Below are 20,303 nucleotides of genomic sequence, written 5' to 3' on the forward strand. Positions count from 1 at the left end.
AAACCTTTTCCCAAATTGTATTGTATTTTAAATACGCCAACAATGAATCACTTGGCATTAGACTCACTGAAGTCTCATCCAGTTTGATGAAGTCAAATCCACCAGATTTTCATTTTCATCTATTAGTGCAGCTCTCTTTCCTGTCTGACACCAGCAGGGATCCCCTCAGAATGAAATCTTTGGAGGCTCCTTCTCTCTTAATGTCAAGTCAAAACTTTTTTTTTCCTTGAATTCAAATTTTGTCGTACTTTTGTATTTTTATTTTATATACACGCAAGCTTGCATACACACACACACACACACACACACACACACACACACACACACACACACGTAATGTTTTACCCTCTAGGTTCTTTGGCTCTTTTTCTCCTGTTTGTTTATCTTGTCCTATTTTAATGTATTTGTTTTTGTTTGCCTTACTATATATTATTTTATTATTATCCTTGAGAAACCTGTTTGTTTTTGAGTGAGAGACACAAATGGGTCCAGATGGGAAGTGAGTGGGGGAAGAAGTAGAAATGAGAGAGGGAGGACACTGCAATCAGGATATTATGTGAGAAAAAAACCCTCCTATTTTCAATAAAATAAAAAAATAGAATAATTTAATATATAAGTGATTTTAAAACATTAATAATTTATTAGAAGGCCGTTTTTCCTGCAACGCAGTGTAAAACATAATGCATTTAAATTTAAAAATCACTTAGTCGGTCATAGTATTCTAATTATGTGATACTGGAATAAAAATGCAAGAAATGGACAGTATATAGAATAAAGCTTTAATGCAGATACTTTTTCAGAGTGAATGGACTCTGTAGTGGGAATGGCAGAAAGATCTTTACAGAACTTGTTGATGGAGTTTCCTAATAAACACAGCTGCATGCTAGTTTGGGGCAAGATTTGTTTAGAAGTAACCTCAGTTGAAAAAAATACCTCCATTTAGTAGACAAGTTTGCATGGTATTTTCTTGTTTGATGATTGGTGTGGAACAGCCCAGAATCCTGAGTAATGCTGACCCTGAGCAGTGGTCCTGAGCTGTATAAGAAAGAAGACTGAGCCAGCCTTGGAGAGCAAGCCAGTGAGCAGTTTCCTCTATGGTCTCTGCTCCAGTTTCTGCCTCCAGGTTCCTGTCTTCAGTTCCTCTCCCAATTCTCTTCATGACAGATTTATAAACTGTAAGAGAATACAAACCCTGTCATCCCTAAGTGGCTATAGGTCATAGTGTTTTATTACAACAACGACCCTCCCTAAGACAGAAATATATATATATAAATATATAATTTAAGACATTTTTCTATTAATGAATTATCTGGCTATAAAAAGACTATGAATTAAGAGTGAGATCTGAACACATCGATCTCTGAGGATGATAAGTATCCAATCTGCATAGGCATTCTGTACATAGGCAGCACAAAAAAAGTTAAAGTGAATATTGAAATCAACTGTACAGTTTATTCAAAATGATAATTTTTCTCTGAAAAAATCCTTTAAAAGACCTTTAAAATTAAAATCTATAATTTTATGTCATGGAGGAGTGAATATTTTATTAAAATTACAAAATAGAATACTACAATTTATACAAACTTCTTATTAAAGTACAATAATATGTATAAAATATAAAATGTCATTTGTATAATAATTTATATTGAAGTAACTTTTACAAAAAGGAAGCAGATGTGAAAAATACATTTCTTCAAATGCTCTGTTTCATGTCAGATAATATGTGAATCCATAGGAAAATAAACATCAAAGATTAAAACAGAATTAAGACACTTTAAAAAAATATTTTACAGAATAGAATCATAAATCATATTTAATAACATAATTTTTCTTTTTCAAAAAATTGATCCAGTTAACCATTAAATAAATTTCCTAATCAAAAACTGATAATGGAAAGTCAGCACCTTAGTTCATTTTTAATTCAGGAGCATCTGAACTTCACCTTCCAAAATATAATGAAAACATTTAAAGTAAATGAAGGTTTTTTCCCCCCTTTTTGCTTCCACTAGTGTCAAGTAAAATAAAACAGCTTTAAGTGATTCACAAAATGACTACCATTGCCTGATTTTTATATTAACCATAAATAAAGCTGCCATTGTCATGTATACTCACATAGTACCACGTTTTAATGTAAATTCATTAATTCTCATTTCACACTGTCAAGGGTTTTTTTTTTCCATCTGTTCAAAAACTGAATTGGTTCAATAAATCTAAAAGCCCAAATCCAAGGCCACATGTGGCATCCTGCTTATGCAACAGGAGCATCTGCTGCTACCCAAAGAGCCAAAGTCCATATAGCCAGACCTCCACATCCACAGTACTGGGATGAAGCGGTTGACACTGCATCCACCAGAAATATAAAAAGCTTAATAGATTTGAGCTGCATAACTGTGCTCCGTCTGCTCATGAAGCTGTTTTAACTCCCAGCCATCTGAATGCCAGTTCTCATACCCAAGTTCCACAGCAGAGCAAAAGTTGTTTGTCTTTCAATTCCTATTAATATGTAATGTGAATTATATATTATATAACAATATTAATATAAAATATAAATATTATATAACAATATTAATACATAATATTAATATTATATATATCTAAATTAAAATGGAATTTTATTCCTTAATCACTATTTTTTCCTCCCTGTAACTCTTCCTATGTACAAATATATAAATACAACATTTGGAGTCCATTTTTGTTTGTGTGCATAAGGTTTCAAAGGTCACACTAATTTTTATATTTTTATGAAAAATAATATATCAAGTCTATTCACCTTTCCTTTTAACTATGTACATTAGGCATCTCCAAATTTAGCTATCAAGTTTTAAGTTAAGTCTGGGTTAATGAAATATTTATACTTACAGTTTTAAATAAATCAATTTACCTTTACTGAATATAAGAAAATTTTTGGTATAGATGTATCTTGCTGTACTTTTAATTTAAGAAGTAGCTTTATATAATGTTTTAATTTTTTACAATACACACACACACATATGTTATCAAAATAATCATAGAACTATTTCACAAAAAATAAAAAGTTTGATTTACATGTTTGTGCTTCTGACTTTGAAGAAAAGATCCAAAGGGGTATTTAATAAAGAGTGTGATTAGACATGAATGTCTGTTCTGAATTTATAGCAATATTACAAGCTGTGTTGGATGTACCTGCTGATGCTCTGCTCCGTATTTGGTGCCTGAAAATTTGCTTACATATTTATCTAATAACAAATTGACCAATGTTTACCAGTTAATAGTGGATAATCATTTATTCATAAGGGAAATAGATTCACCTGCTTATGTAGCCAATTCTGTTCAATAATAAATATGGTTTATCTTTTTTCTTTTGTTTTATCAACATAGTTCAATAATAAATAGGGTTTGTACTCTTTAGTTTATATCTTGATGAAATGTTTTCAATACTGACTCTTTAACATTTGGTTAATATTTTAGCTATATAAATGTATTGAGTTGCATTGTGTGTTTTTTGTCAACAAAAAAGCATAACATGTTTCCACAGTAATTATTAACAAGTGGTTCAGTAGGAGAGACTATAAAGACAGGGTGATGGTAGTTGACACCCTGTGAAATGCATACAGAAAGGTGTGGGGGTCTCACTCTGTCCCCAACATATGCTGCCATATGGTGTCTCCAACAATAAAAACCATCTTTCTAGAATAGATTTCAGTGAATAAGCTCTGAGCAGTCTGGATACTCTTTGTGTGTGTGTGTGTGTGTGTGTGTGTGTGTGTGTGTGTGTGTGTGTGTGTGTGTGTATGCACATGCATGCATGTGCACAGGCAGGCATACACACAGATTTAAAACTTTTAACAACATTAACGATTTGTATTTATTGTTTGAGAGTTTTATATGTGCAGACAAGACATTTTAGTGGTACATTACTGTCTTACTCTTTCCCTGCAATCTCCTTTTTCTCCCAAATTCATCTTCTCCTAGAGTTTTAAGAAAAGATGTGTAACTTTTATATATTATCTTTAAGTGACTACTTAAATATGTAGCATATTTCATGGTTTAAAATTAAGTGATAATACATTGCATAAAGTTTTTATAGAAGCTGGAGAGAGAATTCTGGTTAACAGCCCTTGCTGCTCTTTTAGAGGAGTAAAGTTTAGTGCCAGCAGCTACAGCAGCCGGGCTCTACATCCTACTTGGTTTTGAATGAAAATCAGCCTTTACCTTACCTTTTCAGACATGCTCTTTCCCTGTGTTTTCCTTGATCCCACATGATCTTTTATTTTCTGTTTCTTTAAAGTAGCCCTTAACGACTCGTAATTAATATCCAGTCTCTTCTGTGCCCTAAGTATTGACATGGTTTTTCAGTTTCTCTTCAGCAACTAGGTTAACCTTTTATATGTAGTTCCTGTGACAGTAAGCATAGGTAATCATGGACGAGAACAAACAAAATGTTTTTGTATATATTCACGTCATTAAGAATAGAAAACAACATGAGGTAAAGATAAAAAAAAATGTAGATATTAGATGGAAAAGCAGTTGGGAGAATAGAGTTCCAAAAAGTAACAAGTCATGTACTGTTTATTTTGTTTGCTTGTTTGTTTGGCTTCTATTCTTTTTAGAAAACAAAATGAATTGAAGGTACCGGGACTCTGTTTTCTAGGCTGAAAGCAAACCAGAGGCAAAGATCATGAAGCAGAACATGTCTGTGGATTTAGGGTGAATTGTCTTCCCATTAGCATCATGGTGTTGCTACATATGAGGACAAGGACAGTAAACCTGGAAAGCATGAAAAGTCTACTAAGTAAGAGTTTGGAATCCAGGCAAGGGAAAGATAAAGCTGATCCATGATTTGACTTCGATGTTACTCCTCTTCCATCTCAGGTAGAGGGAACAGACTGATTCCAAGAGTCTTCTGAAGTTACCACTCAGCGGCCCATTCAAATGTTGGGGGAAATTAGACCCTCAATAACTAAGATAAAATAAGTTCTTTTCTAAAGGGAGGCTTGGCTTTAGTGTTCCCTTAGATGTTTCCTTTGCAAAGAATATTTCAAAAAACTTGGACCCACTTATCTTTTCAGACCCCTCTCATTAGCAGAGTCAAAACAAAACAAACAAAACAAAAAGCGGGTTACCCTTTATAACCAAGTTTTCTTTATAAACTAATACAGGTAATTATATGTAGGTCATAAAGAGAATCTGCTATGGGCAGAACCAGTTGACATTGGACTGAACAGACAGTTTCCTCTATTGCAAACTATGAGTTCCTTCTTTCTTCTTTGATCCACCAAGAAAATAACCTTTTATTTTTATTATCTTCAGTTTAACATAGCAATCTATAAATGAACTATGTTTATAAGATGTCATGTGCTGTTTACCCAGAAGGTAGCTGTAAAAGCAATTCCATGTTGTCTCAAATGTGGAGTCTCAAAGCATAAGATGCATCAAAGTCCCTGCTATAGGGAGAGACTGTCCCTGATTGTGTCACAAAGAAAAGAACAACAAAACACCCCAAGAACAAAGGCATTCTGTTTAAGAAAAAAAGAAGGGTAAGTAGTTTTCAGCTGAGCTACCATTGTTTATCAGATGATATAAAGATGTTTACCACAAAAGCAGTTAATGGGATGTTCATCCATGGAGAGGATAGGTAAGACTTTCTTCCTAGGATTGTCTTTATAAGCCACTCCAATGCAACAGTTTTAATAGGGCTTCCTGATTTGATTTCTGGTAGAAATTGTAAACATAACTTTGAATATTTTTATGTATCTGATGCAAAATAAAGCACGGCTAGGGTATATCATACTTTGGACTTCACAACTTACAAACTATAAGGCATATATAAATAGACATATTTTTAAAGGACCTGGGAGCATCTGCTAGATAAACAAATCATAAAAGAAGAAGTGGAAAAAGCAGGAGGCAAGCCCAAGGCCTCCTTAAGTCCAACTCTGGTTTAATAGAGAAATCCTAAAAATACTAAAAGAGATATCCAAATAAATAAACCCTAAGCATATTAATAAATATTACAAAAGCAGGAAAGTAGAATATTATATAGCTTAATGCTCCTTTCTATTCTAGTTAAAATGGGGGGGGGGGGATATTTTCTATAAGCTAAACTGTAATTATAGGGTTAACTTCTAAAATTTTTCTCTTGCTTTTTGTGTGGTTTCTTTCCTACCTTTTAATAATTCACATGCAAGTACTATTAATTTTTTATATTGTCTATATGTATAGTCCAGATTCAGCTTTTTATTATTAAAGTGATATTCCATATCCTCATTTTAAGAGCTAAACAACTGCCATGCTTTCAGTCTTGACTACTTATGAAACAACAGCACAGCAGGGACACTTAAATGCTGATATTTTCTCACAGAAGGAGTGGGTGGGCAAGGTCATGATCATTAGGAAGATTAAAACAAAGGGAACAATTTACTAAAAGAAGATAACTTTAAAATTATATCTATATACATATATACATAAACACATATATGTATATGTATATGTATAAAATTCCAGCATACCTGAATTCATAAAATGCATAGTATTGCAGTTTCTTATAAGATTGGAAGATTCCATCTTCCTGAAAATCTTGCGAAAGACAAGAAATAAACTATTTATAAAGTTTCAGAAAATTCCTGAAGCTGACCAGATTCTTTAGGTCCCTCCCTCCCTCACATATATGTGAATATTAAAGGCAGATGAAAGTAAATCTCAGTCAACCCAAGTTTCAAATAAAAATATTCTCAAGTTCAGCTGCCAGAAAGATACAGAGACCCCCTCTGCATTCAAGAAGAAGCAAAATTCAACCGAACTGTAAGGAAAAAACAAAAATAAACAGAGATGCCGGAAGATGCTCAGACTATCTAAGCCACCTGGAAATGCATTCTCTAATTTGTTTAGCTACCTGTAAGTTGAGAAGTCTGCTTCTGGTTTTGGTGAATTGTCAGCTATGATGGGTGGACTATAGTGGTGCAGTTGCCTTTGAATCATTTCTGTGCCTGTAAGTAAACCCTCATCTATATTCTTCTAAGTAATCCCAATAAAACTTATTGGTGCACTAAATTAGACTTTGATGATAGCTATGCTTTGCTCTGTCATGATATGTAGCTGGATATATATATATATCCATATATATGGATATATATATATATATATATATATATATATATATATATATCTTCCTGGGGAAAAGTCTATCATACAACAATGACCCAGATAGAATCAACCTAATGATAATAAGTGATTTCAGTATCCCATTTTCTACAATAAAAAGGCTATCTGGACAAAAAAGAAACAACAAATAAAAGGCAGGATTAAATGGTAGTTTTATCAAACTATACCTACAGAATATTCCACCCAAATAATAAAGAATTTACATTCTATTCAGTACAAAGACTTCTCTAACATAAACCACATCCTTGGAGACACACACACACACACACAAACCCTTAACAAATTAACAAATTGAAACAACTATTATGTATGGCATATGACCATTATTAAATAAAAATTAAAATCATTAGCACATACATCTCTAATTAGTACAAAAGCACTTGGATGTTAAACAGCTCATTACTGAACAGTGAATGAATCAAAGAAGGTAATGAAGCAATAAAAAATTTCATGAACTAAATGAAAATGAATTCACAATATAGCAAAACCTCTAGGACACATTAAAAATAGTCCTTCAGGGTAAACACATGTCTCTAAGTGTCAACTTCAAGAAATTCAGTAGAACTGGCATGTGGGTGTTGGTAATAGAACTCTGGTTCTCTGCAAGAGCAACCAGTGCTCTTAGCCACTAAACCAACTTTATAGCCTGTCTTTTCATTCTTCATGTTTAATCATAATTGGAAAAAATTAGTTAATGATGGAACTCAAAAGTTAAGGAGATGAGAGAAAACAAACCCAAATTCTATAGATGGCAAGAAATAAAAATGACAGAGTAAAACCTAATAAAATGGAAGGCAAGAAACAATCAAGTAATATATATATATATATATATATATATATATATATATATATATAATCATATATATATATAAAATTTAAGAAGATAAACAAGATCAAAGGATACTTGTCATGATGACTAATCAAAAGAAAGACAAGACTCAAATTAATGGAATCAGAAATAAACAAGCAAACATTAGCAGTGGAATTAAAAGAAATTCAGAACACTACAAGGGAATAATTTCAAAACCAATACTCAAGGTTAGAAAATTCAAATGAAATGGGTGAATATAAAGATTCATCCAAACACCAAAGTAAATCAAGAAGAGACAAACAACCTAAAGAATCTCAGAACAAGTAAGGTGATTGAAACAATAATAAAAAGATTTCTGACTAAAGTAATACTAGTCAAAGAAAGTCATAGCAATTCTATAAAAACATCAAATGTATCTGCAAACAATATTATTAAATTATTTATAAAATATTCATAAAAAGAGAAACAAAAGTAGCACTTCCAAGTTCTTTCTATGACACCAAGATAACTTGCATACCAAAATCATATAAAGACCCACATATACCCCCATGCACACATAACTATAGGCAGACATGCATCTCCACTGTTGCCATTCCATTTAATATAAAGCTAAAAATATAAGCTTGAACAGTAAGATAAAAAAGTAAATTGTAGGAATGTTGTAGGGATTTCTATATTATATATGGAAAATTAGCCCAAATATCTTTATTTGCAGATGATATGATACATAAGTTCTTCAAAAATTATATAAGAAATCTATTAGAAATAATCAAAGACCTCTACAATAAATGCTACAAATAGTTTCAAAGGAGATTAAGGAAGACATTTGGAACTGGAAAGAACTCTGATGTTCATGGACTGCTAGAAATAGTATTGTAAAAATGACCATTCTACCAAAAACAGTTTACAGACTCAATGCAATCCCAATCAGAATTGTCACAGCATTCTTCACAGAAATAGAATAAAAATATTAAAATTCATAAGAAACCACAAATGACCCTGCATATTCAAAGCAATTATGAGCAAAAAACCCCAATGATTTATAAATGGCCAGATTTAAAATATATTATAGAGCTATAGAGCTATAGTAATAGTAACAGTATAATGTCACAAAAATAATCATGTAGATCACAGGAAGAAAATCAAAATTCTAAACATGAGTAGACATAACTACAGCCACGATATTTGAGAAAGATGCCAAAATAAGACAAAGAAAACACATAATTTTCAACAAATCCCAAAATGGTTCATTATCCTTAGCAATTAGGAAAATACAAATCAAAACAACTTTGAGTTTTCAACTTCCTCAGACAGACTGGCTAGGGCAAAGAGAACAAACAACAATAAAGCTGGTGATGTTGTGGGAAAGGCATGATACACTGTTGCAGACACCCTAGCAGAAAATTCTCAAAAAGCTGAAAATGAATCTTTTCAATGAATCATTTGACCCAGCTGTAGAACAACTCGGCATATGCACAAAGTACTTGGCCTTCTGTTCACAGAGATATGCCCACCTCTCTATTTAAAATAGGTAGAAAATGGAAACAACCTGGATGCTCTTGAGGAATTAATAATACAAATGTGATACCTAGACAGTGTGATCCTACTCAGGTCTAAGAAAAAACTAAGTAATGAAATTTACAGTATAATCGATGGAATCAGAAACTATTACACTGAGTGAGGTAATCAGATCCAGAAATACAAATGACACATGTTCTTTCTTGTCTGTGGTTTCTAGCTACAAGTCTATAACCTAGAGTAACAAGAGAAAGCAGGAAAAGAGCCACAGAATATGCAAGAGGTGCCCAGAGAAGGAAACAACAGGATTCAAATGACTGGAAGAAGAAAATGTGGAAAAACGAAGGAAGCAGGAGGAAAGAAAATAGGGAAGGGGAGAGAGAATGGAGAAAAAGAGCGAGAGAAAGAGAAGACATGCAGAGCACTAAGGATGTTTTTAACATGTCACAGGGAATCATGTTATTTTACAATTTCTCAAAAATTATACTTAACACACACATATGGCTTAAATGAAGTTATGCTAATGCACCCTCAAGAACCACTGACTAGCAAAAATTCCAGTACCAGTACTGAGAAGCATCCTTTCTATTGCTGCTGGCTAAGGGAGGCATACAGATCTGAATCCATACACACTGTTGCTTTGGCCTTTGGTTGCCTCTCAGAACTTGAACAAAAATCCCTATTGTAAAAGCACTTCTAAAAGGGGCTCAGAGGACTTGAACTGGAACTGACACATGAAGCTTATTCTCTGTGGCCTGGCTTTCATATGGGAAAGCGCTATCCAGCTGCCAAGGGTAGAGAGTGATCAATAGCACCATCCCAGGGTGATGGTGATGAACCACAACAATGACTAGTATGACAAAAAATCATTAAGAAAAAAATTGGTAAATATCTTGTTGGTAAATAACAGTCATTAATTGGATTTCAGGCCTCCTTAAAAGGCTAAAGCATTTTATTCTGAGAGACTAGCTATGTCCTCCTGGGTAGTGAGGTGCTGGACCTTTGATGGGAATCTGCTACTGTTGCTTTCCTAAATCAGTAAAAGTTCCTGCCTTATTCTAAATATTTATTTTTATAACCATAGAATAAGTAAAGCTCTCAAATGTTAGAAAAATCTTCTTTTAGCATCAAAAGGAGATCATTAAAGAAATCTCTAAGTCAAAATGCTGTTATCAAGAGACTGTGGGGTACTCAATCCCAAGGGATACATATATAGCACAACTTCTATACCTAAGGACCAGAAAACATTGTGAGAAAGGGGGCAAGAATATTTTAAGAGCCTTAGGACCAGAAATATGTGCAAAATTGTGTCTTCTAGATATTATCAGTAACATGAACCCATGAAATGTCAGCAGTGTACTTCATTAAACACCATCTGAAGAATGAAGATACCAATCACCATGCCAAAGAGGTTGGAAGAAATCTCAGGTAGCCCTACTCCTAATTGTAGAAACTTAAGACAAGAAACTTTTGACTGTTGAGTGATGGATAATAAGTCTTTCTTGGGATGAGCACAGAATTGGTCATTCAGAATTAGCTATAATCAAACAAACAAACAAACAAAACACTAAATGGGCCATCCAGGTTATATTTACATTTGTATTCATAGATGTGTATTTGTAATGATAACTAAAGTAAAAGAGGCCATGAATTTGAGAGTTAAGTAGGGGGCAGCAAGAGAAGTATCGAAGGGAGAAGAATGAATTAGAAATGATACATTTATATTTTGATTTAAAATTAAATAAATTAAAACATGATGTCAGTGAGAATGTTATTACAGATTTTAAGATTATAAGACATAGTTTTTGGTTTTTGTATTTGTACAAGTATACGCCATTTTAATACCAGAAAACATAATTCAATTACAGATAATTAGATAAATCTTTAGTGATTAAATTCTAAGAACTGATTAAAATAAACTTTATACATTTCTGGGCATAATTATCAGAATAATTATACATGAAAGAAATAAATGTTCAGTTGCAAAATACTGCTACATAGTAAAGATTATTATCATCTTTACCAATATCTTAATTTAATTCTCAGAATATATAAAGAAAATAAACTGTTTAGAAAATATTCAAATATTTTACTATGTGAAGTCTAAAGATAGGGTGTCCAAAGAGCTCAATTTTATATAGATATTAAGGAAGTTAGAGGAAGAACATTATTAACTACTTACATCCTATCTTGCTTGCATTAAAAGGCTCCTTTGGTTTTCTGACTTGTTTTCCTATATTAGTCTATTTAAAATATGAGCTTCATTTCTCTTCCTTACTTACCTAATCTTATGCAAAGTCATAATTATTGATTCATATCATATCTCCTCTTTTATGTGACTATTCTTTATGATAGCTCATTTTTCTTGGTTCTTATGCAGCATTAGAAGAAGTCTAGATAATCCATTTAAGTAAAAAAAAGTCGAGGTTTCTAAATTGTTATTTTTGAAAGTGAAAAAGAAATTTCAATTCGTACATTAGAGAAATCCTGGAATAAATATCTCACAACTACACATCATGCTAATAATTTTAAGCAGAAGCCATTAGTCTTAGAATTTCTATATTACTGTATTGATTCCTTAACTTACTTTGGGGGTACAATAAATAAAGACTGACAAAAACACTGCTATCACTACTCATTGTTACTGACTAGTTCTCACTGTGTAGTTCAGCAATCAAGTTAGCAAGTGGAGAATAAACATTTAGGCTCAGCATGTGTGCCAGTTTTCTATTGCTCCTAGATGAATCACCACAAACCTGACAGTTTCACACAAAGCACACGCACTATTGTATTGTTCTGCAAGTTGTTATTCTAGGGCCGATGCTTCCCCTACACTGTGTTTCAAAGACTGTAGTCACATCTTGTTCTCTGGGCTCCTAACATGGAGTCCTTAATGGAACATTTCTGCTATAAAATAGCCCTCCGTGCAGTAGTAAGCCTGACTTTTCCCTTTTTCTTGCTATCTTCGTAGCTGTTATGATCACCTAATTTCATCCCTTTGAATGAGTACAATTTGATTTTGTACCTTGAAACCCTGTGTCCTTCTGTCTCTGACTAAGGAAACTTCATTTCTAAGTGCTCATAATGTAAGATTGCACCATTTGGGAAAATAGAGCATACTCTCTGAATTTTATGGCAAAGAACCCTAACTGCAAGTTCATTTTAGTGGTAACACTATGTATATTTGGCTGGGTATCAGCATATAAGGCAGGTGCCTTGTCATTGTGCCATATCTACAGATCAACCTTTCAATGTAACATAGCCACACATCTGGGGATTAGGGGAAGAAAATCCTGGGGAGGGAGTTTCAGAATGGTCTATATTACCTGATTACAGCAGAATGCTAACAGATCAAACCTCAACATAAAAGTTCCAGAGAGATAACTCTGTTGTAGCATTTAATTTTCTTTAATGTTAAAATTTATTTCTTTCGTAGCTTGTCATATCTATTAATGTTACAGTAATAGGTTTTATGTCCTGTAAAAACGATGGGGATTATACATTAAAGTAGTATTTAAACAATTTTAATGCCTTCAGTTGTCTTCATTTGTAAGTTGTAATGGTTGTACATTTTCAAATCTAACTTCAAAACAACAACAAAAAATAGTATACCTCCAAATAGAAGCAATTTGGAGAAAAAACCTTCTATAGTACAGGTATGGCAATTTTAATTTGAGGTTTTTATAAGTCAGATAATATCTGTGAAACAAAACGTAGGATGACAATAAATTAAAAGCATAGTTATGCAAATGTTCACTTCTAATTTGCATTCAGTGTTTTGTTTTCATTTCATGTAGAATGTTATTTACTGATAATCTCAGCACAGTCCAGAGCCTGGGGCTTCATGGTAGGATTCTGGGTTCTTGGAGAACTTGGTTGTGCATTCATGACTCATGAGACATAGCTCTCAAGCTGAGAGACATATTTTATCTTCCCCAAATTAGGTTTGTAATGCCTGCTGTCAATGTAGTTGCTTCTTGTAGAATGTGGCATTTAAATAAATTTACAGTCATTAAATTAAACTGAAATGCCATTTTTCAATTGTACTGGCTCTCTGTCAAGTGTAAAGACACCAGTTACAGGACATTCCCCTGTTTATTGATGTCACTGGGCAATGAAGCTGCCAGACATCATGCGCGAAGTCCATGCATGTATATAACTATATTTTAATGTAATTGTCATACAAAGATTACTAAGTTCATCTATTTTATGTTGCATGATTATGAGCTCTTTAATGCTACTGTCTTAAAAAAGTAACTTGTTTTCTGTACATGTAAGTTGACATTTCTTATAGAAAAGGAACACCAATGCTTCTGGTCTGAGACCAGTAATATCAACATTACTTCACATAGGAAACAATAAGAGCTCCATAATTCAATAAAAATTAAATCCACGATGTCCTCTGTGTCTAGAAAGGAGAAGGTACCAAGTTGGACACGAAGGTTTTGCCAAGGTTAGCTTCTAATTAATGAAACTTGTGACATTTTAGCACTTTAAAAACAGTTTGTTTCATTTCTTTAAAATGTTTTATTTAATTTATGTATGCTGTATGTGTGTGGGTATAAATGTATGCATACCATGCTGTCTGTTTGGAGGCCAAAGTGGACTTGGGGTACTCAGCTCTCTGTTTTCCTGTGGGTCTTGGGCATGGAACTACTGTTGTTGAACATGATCACTTTTACCTACTGACCCCTCTCACTAATCTCTCTCTTTCATTTTTCTTTGACATTTGAAGGAAAAGCTTTTTTTTTGAATTTCAAATGTTTTCCTTAAGTATTTAAAATCTTCTATAACAACAACTTAAAAATGTACAGAGTTCTCTTACTTTCAATGTCCATATTTTGACTGTCACATTGTAAATATATCACAAAGTTAATTTTCCAGAGGAAAAGGGAGCAATCTGCCAATATCATATGTCAGTCACTCTGTAGTGATTCTGCTGCTGTGCTTTGTATGACTTGTAAATGATTTAAAGCTATCCATTCTTGAGGGGCATGTATCATAGTTGACATGTAATTGACAGGACCACTTTTTTCTCATTAAAATGTTAATTATATCAAACTATCTTTCAATAAAATCATATAAACACAACATGCCATGCCAGACAATGAGAGTGCAATGTGTATCATAAAATCTGGCCCAGCCTTTTTGATTAAGTTGTCTGTCAAAGTAGATTTTACAGTAGAGAACATAAAAGTTAGGATGTATAAACTGACTTGTTGTAATTGAGAACTGCTCTAAAATTTCATAGTTTTATTAAATTTTTTCTCTTGTTATAATTTCCTTATTTATAAAATAAAATATAGTAACAACTCACTAGTATTGTTTGTATTTCAAGATTCAAAGATGTTCTGTAATTATGATGTAAACATAAATATCAAAATCCAAATTTTTATTTATGGTATTATTTATTTATTTTTCATAGTTATATTTTTGACACTGCTGAGATTTTACCTCATGAATAGTAGGCAAGCAACTTACCACTGAAAAATTGTTTCAGACCATTTTTAGGTATCAAGTTTGACATAAATTTTCATTTAGTTTTGGAGGACAGGCTTGAATTCACTTTGTAGTCCAGGCAGTCCTTGAACTTGTGATCCTTACGCTTGTGTTTCACAAGTAGCTAGGGTTATAAAAATGTCCAACCATGACTAACTCCCTTCTTATTTTAATTCTGAAGGAAATAGAAGAGACTTTGCCACTACTGTGATAAAAGTTTAGAAACTCACACAAGTGTATCACTCAATGCTGAAAGGTGTTCTGCATGCTCCCAGGGGAGGAAAGTAATTATCAGTTACAGCCAGCTGTGAATCTTGTAAGCTACAATAATGGCTAGCCTGGCAAGGCATGTCTATTGCTTCAGTGGTGGATCAAGTAGCATAGAAGTAGTCAACCTCTTTCTTGGTTTTGAGTCCCATTCCATAAATGAAACCTATCTTGTTACCAGTATCAGCCCAAATGCTTATAACTAGACACGTCATAGGTTCTTCTGGTGAAACAACTAATGTTATTTTTCTAAATGAAAACAGTATGTAACAGACTTCAATGACTTATGGGCATACCCAAAGTTTAATGCATAACTCACCCCTCATCTGTCAAGCTTCTGTTTGTGGGAGGTGGTGCTTAAAACAGAGATCCACACCTTGGACAAAATGCAGGTTAAGAAACTACAAAGTGTTTAACCCTAAATGGAATGTATATGGCACAGCCTCTTTTTGTCAAGGTTCAGAGATAATTGTGGAAAAGGGAGCAGAAAAAAGTTAAAGGCTGGAATGCTTGTATTCGAAGAAATGGTCTTCTAGACTAAATAGCCCGTCTGTGCCTATGAACCCAAACTGTTTGCAACAGTACATACAAAACCTGTGCAAAACCCCAAGTCAGATCGGATCCCATCATGAAGATGGGAGTTGGGCAGGAAATCTCACCCAACCATGGAGTTATTGACATTTTCTTCTTTGTTGGTTTGTTTCTGGAGAAGAAAAGCAGCTTTTCAAAGAGTGTAGCCCCTGATGAGTTGACATGCTTCAATGGACGTCCCCTCATTTATGAATATTGTAACAAGACAGCACAGACTGGTCTTTGTGAGTTGAAACAAATCAAGCCAAATGACATAAAAAAATGAGGATGGCTAGGGAAGTAAAGTAGGGGTGGCTCCAGAGCTGGGGAGAAGGTATTGTGAGTATGATCAAAATACATTGTATAAGCTCTCAAAGAGCTAATTGAAATTAAAATATTTTATTCTATGGAGGATACATTTTATTATTAAAATTGGGTAAATATGAAACTAAAACATGAGTATATCTTGAACATGAGTATATATGATACCTTTGATTCAGAAAATATTTTCTGATGGTCTTTAGCATATGACAATCCACTGTTGACTTACAAAGCAAAATATAAAAAAATAGATTAAAAAAGACAATTTAATGCTAAGATGGTAGTTAGTTTTATTTCACAAAAGGTGGGAAGGGAAATAGAAGAGTAATGGATCTGGTGGAAAGGATAGATGGAAGAAAAGTTGAAGAAGTGAAGCGAGGGAAAACAGCCAGTATATATTATATGAAAGAAGACTAAATTAGATAGATGGACAGATAGACAGAAAGCCAGCCAGCCAGCCAGCCAGCCAGTCAGCTAGATAGATAGATGGTATATTGTGGGGAGCTGACAGAAGACGGCTATCATCCTTGCAGCCATCTTGAGCCATATACCCTGACAAGAGACTTGATTACAATAGCCTACAATAGCTGAGCACACTCTGATAACATCTTGTTTTAGATACCCAGGATTTTCCCATGGGTGTGTGAGACTTAAAGGTATGTGACTTAAGGGCGTGAGTTAGAGATCTGATTTAGAGACAAGACCTAAGGGCATGACTTAAAGGCGTGACTTAAAGGCATGGCTTAGAAGTGAGACATATAAAGCAGACAGAAGAAATTGTTATTATTAAGTATAAGGCACTTGGGAGTAGGCACTTTAGTCTGGGCACTTGGAAGGAAGCTTGGAAAGAAGCTTGGAACTTGGAGGCACTAGGGACTAGGAACTAGGGACTAGAAACTCAATATTTGAGACTTGGACTAGGAGCAAGAGACTTGGAGAGAAGAAGAGAGACTGAAAAATAAATGGGATTGAATCACACTCTGTCTGGTCTCCATTCTTCGAGTCTGTCCTCATTTTCTCTCTTGCTGAACCCAGACTCGAGGACTGGAGCAGCTTGGGGCAGTGCAGGCTCTAACAGTTTAGCCCCCAAGGCTTTTGGCAGTGCAGGTTCCAACATCGACAGAGCAGTCCCCAACATTTTGGCTCTCAAACATGGGCTAGAGCAGCTCTCAATATTTTTGGCGCCTAATGTGGGGCAGCTTGGGCCACAACAGTATATGACAGATTATTGGGTTTTTGCTGCATAAAAAATGAAGCATTTGAAAATACCATTTTTTCTAGTGTTGTATATTACTTTAAAGATCATAACAAATTCATATTGTTAAGGCACTTAGGGTGTCATACTTTTAATATAATGGAAAATGGTAATGTAATGCTTCATATAATTATCTTTTTAACTTTTTGTTTAGGGTGCTAGAGCTCCAACCCAGAGTTTGGCACAGAACTCTTCTGAATTAGCTATACATCCACCTCCAAATAAAATTTTATATACATTTGCAGATTGCTTAGTTATTTGAAATGTTGGCTCAGTGTAAGTCAGGATGAACTCTAAGCTACCTTCCTTTCCTGAGTGCTGGTATTTCCCATGTGCTTTGTCTACCACTTTTGGCTCCAAATTTTATTTTTAATGTATAGTTCTTTTATGATAAATTAATACCTGTCTGTGGCTCAGTATTGACAATTCTTACTACACATTCCATGTAATATAATTTTTCATATCCTTCTTTATCTGTTGTCAGATTTTGTTGTTATTTTGTTTTTTAAAATCTGATTCATAGTCATTTTTCATAGCATTATTTTGACACCTATCTGTTTCAAATGACCTTACTACATTCATTAATAGTTTCATGTCTCACTTCTATCAATTGCCTTCTATCAAAGAAAAATGTTAATTATTATATATAATAATATATATTATATATTAATTAGTATATAATTATATACTCATTAACATTTCACACACACACACACACACACACACACACACATATATATATATATATGGTTTTAGGCCTCTTAAAACTAGCAAAATATTTTATAAAGATAGAACTTTTCCAACAATTTAATGGAAAGTCTTTTGCATTTGAATTGTGTAGTGGGTAGGTGTGTATATTATTAAGATGTCATTTATAATTGACCTCAAATATATATTATCAAAAGTAAAATTAATAATGAATGACTAATGAAATAATAATATTATAATAAGGTATTATTTTGTAGTTATGGTGATTTTGGCCATGGTTTAATGCATACTAGGCTGGGACTCTACCACTGAGCTATGATCCTCACCCATGGCATTAAAGAAAACTCAAATCAATTAAGAGATATGTCATGCCTGTGTAAAGAAAAACAATAAGAAAGTGATATTTGTCATTCTAAATCAGTACAAGTATTATACGTGGATGTAGAAGAAAGATCTAAAATTAATTCCAGTTGATATTTAATAACAAGAATCTATGAAAATCATGCAGTATAATGATTACAATCTTGGAATAAAGGCATGAAATTATTAGCTTACTTACTGATTTATAAAATGGAGACCGCAAATTTGTCTTAAAAATAGAAATATCCTGTTAATCTTTATAGTATAATTGTTTTCTTGGACTGAAGAGAGTATTAGGAAGTCTCTCTGTCTGTGGCTTTGCAACCATATTGCTGGTGAATTTGAGTTGCTCAAATGATCATTTCAGAACTTTCATTCAAGAACTATAACACACTCTCAAAAAGATGATGTACTCTTCCTAGAATGAAGTAAAACAGCTCTTGAACTTAGAAAAGAACTTGTTTTGATGAGATATTCTTCAGAAATTAGCGCATTCTAGGAAAATGAACTAAAATTATATGTGTTTATACTTCATGCAGCTTTCCTGACTCTGGTATTAAAGGAAACTTTGACAAACTTCTGTAATTTTTACCTGTAGAAGTCACACACACACACACACACACACACACACACACACACACACACACACACACAAAGAAGTCACATTCCTTTTCAGATCAGGTAGTCATATATGCATCTCATTGTAGTAGGTCAAGGACAAATCTGTTGCTTTCTTGACTTTTCAATAAATGAAAAGTCAACTTTTGAGTTGAATGACAGTTCCAATGAAATCAGAGTTCTCTCAGTGAAGATTTCTAGATCCTTTCATCTAGCCTTACCTACTCAACTTTTCTTAATTGCTTTCATGCAGCCATTGTAATTGAAGGACTTTTGAGAAAAGTGAATGTAAGAACAACACTTAGGGTGATTTGGTTTTAAAATTTTGTAAGAATCATGTAGATCCCATGGAGCTCTGTTAATGGCACAATTTTTAACTACAGACCTGTAGGTAAATTTCAGTGTTGCTATTAAATATAATGGAGACTATTAATAAATTTTAATAATCTAATATTCATGTATACTGTCTTGATGGTAGAACATGTGTTTATGTTATGATGCTTGTTACTACTCTGAGGTATCTGTATTGAATATTAACAATGCCAGTCATATAAGTCTGCCCCAGTCCCACAGGGCATTGAACTGGGATCAGGAGACCTGGAACACAGAACTGGAAGACAGGAGATGCAAAGAACGGCAGCTTGTCTATAGCTTGATCTATAGTCTGATCAAACTGCTAGTTTAATTTTTTCACACAAGGGTTATATATACATAGAGGCAAGATGTGGGGAAGGGGACGATGCATGAGCATAGGTGTTCTCGGGGGAGTACAGATATCTTCCAGAACAGGGTATTGGCTGGGTAAAGAAGCAGGGAACAGGTCACTATTACTCTGTGTATGATTCATTTGTACTTATCTAAGCTGGTATTTTTCACCAAGGCTACCTATCCACAAGGTCTGTGACTATCCAGGCTGTTAGTTTTTCACCAAGGCTGCCTGTTTACAAGATCTATAGCTATCTGTTCTAGGATCAGTGTTTTCCCACAGAGACCAAGACTTTGTGTTAGTAGGCATGTATGTCTGACTTAGGCCTATGGCTGATTTTAGGCCTTCAGTGTATAAGCAAGGCTGCTCCTGACATCTTCTCCAAATGTATCAAAATTATCTTTTTCCTTATATACTTGTGATTCACTATGTACCAACTTCACAACTGAAGAATTACAACTTTGCTGTCAAGCCATCAACTTGGTAGATGGTGGAAGAAGTAGATCCACTTCTGTTTCTTTTATGTTAAA

This window comes from Arvicanthis niloticus, chromosome 4, assembly GCF_011762505.2.
Source record: "Arvicanthis niloticus isolate mArvNil1 chromosome 4, mArvNil1.pat.X, whole genome shotgun sequence".
Taxonomy (NCBI): Eukaryota; Metazoa; Chordata; class Mammalia; order Rodentia; family Muridae; genus Arvicanthis; species Arvicanthis niloticus.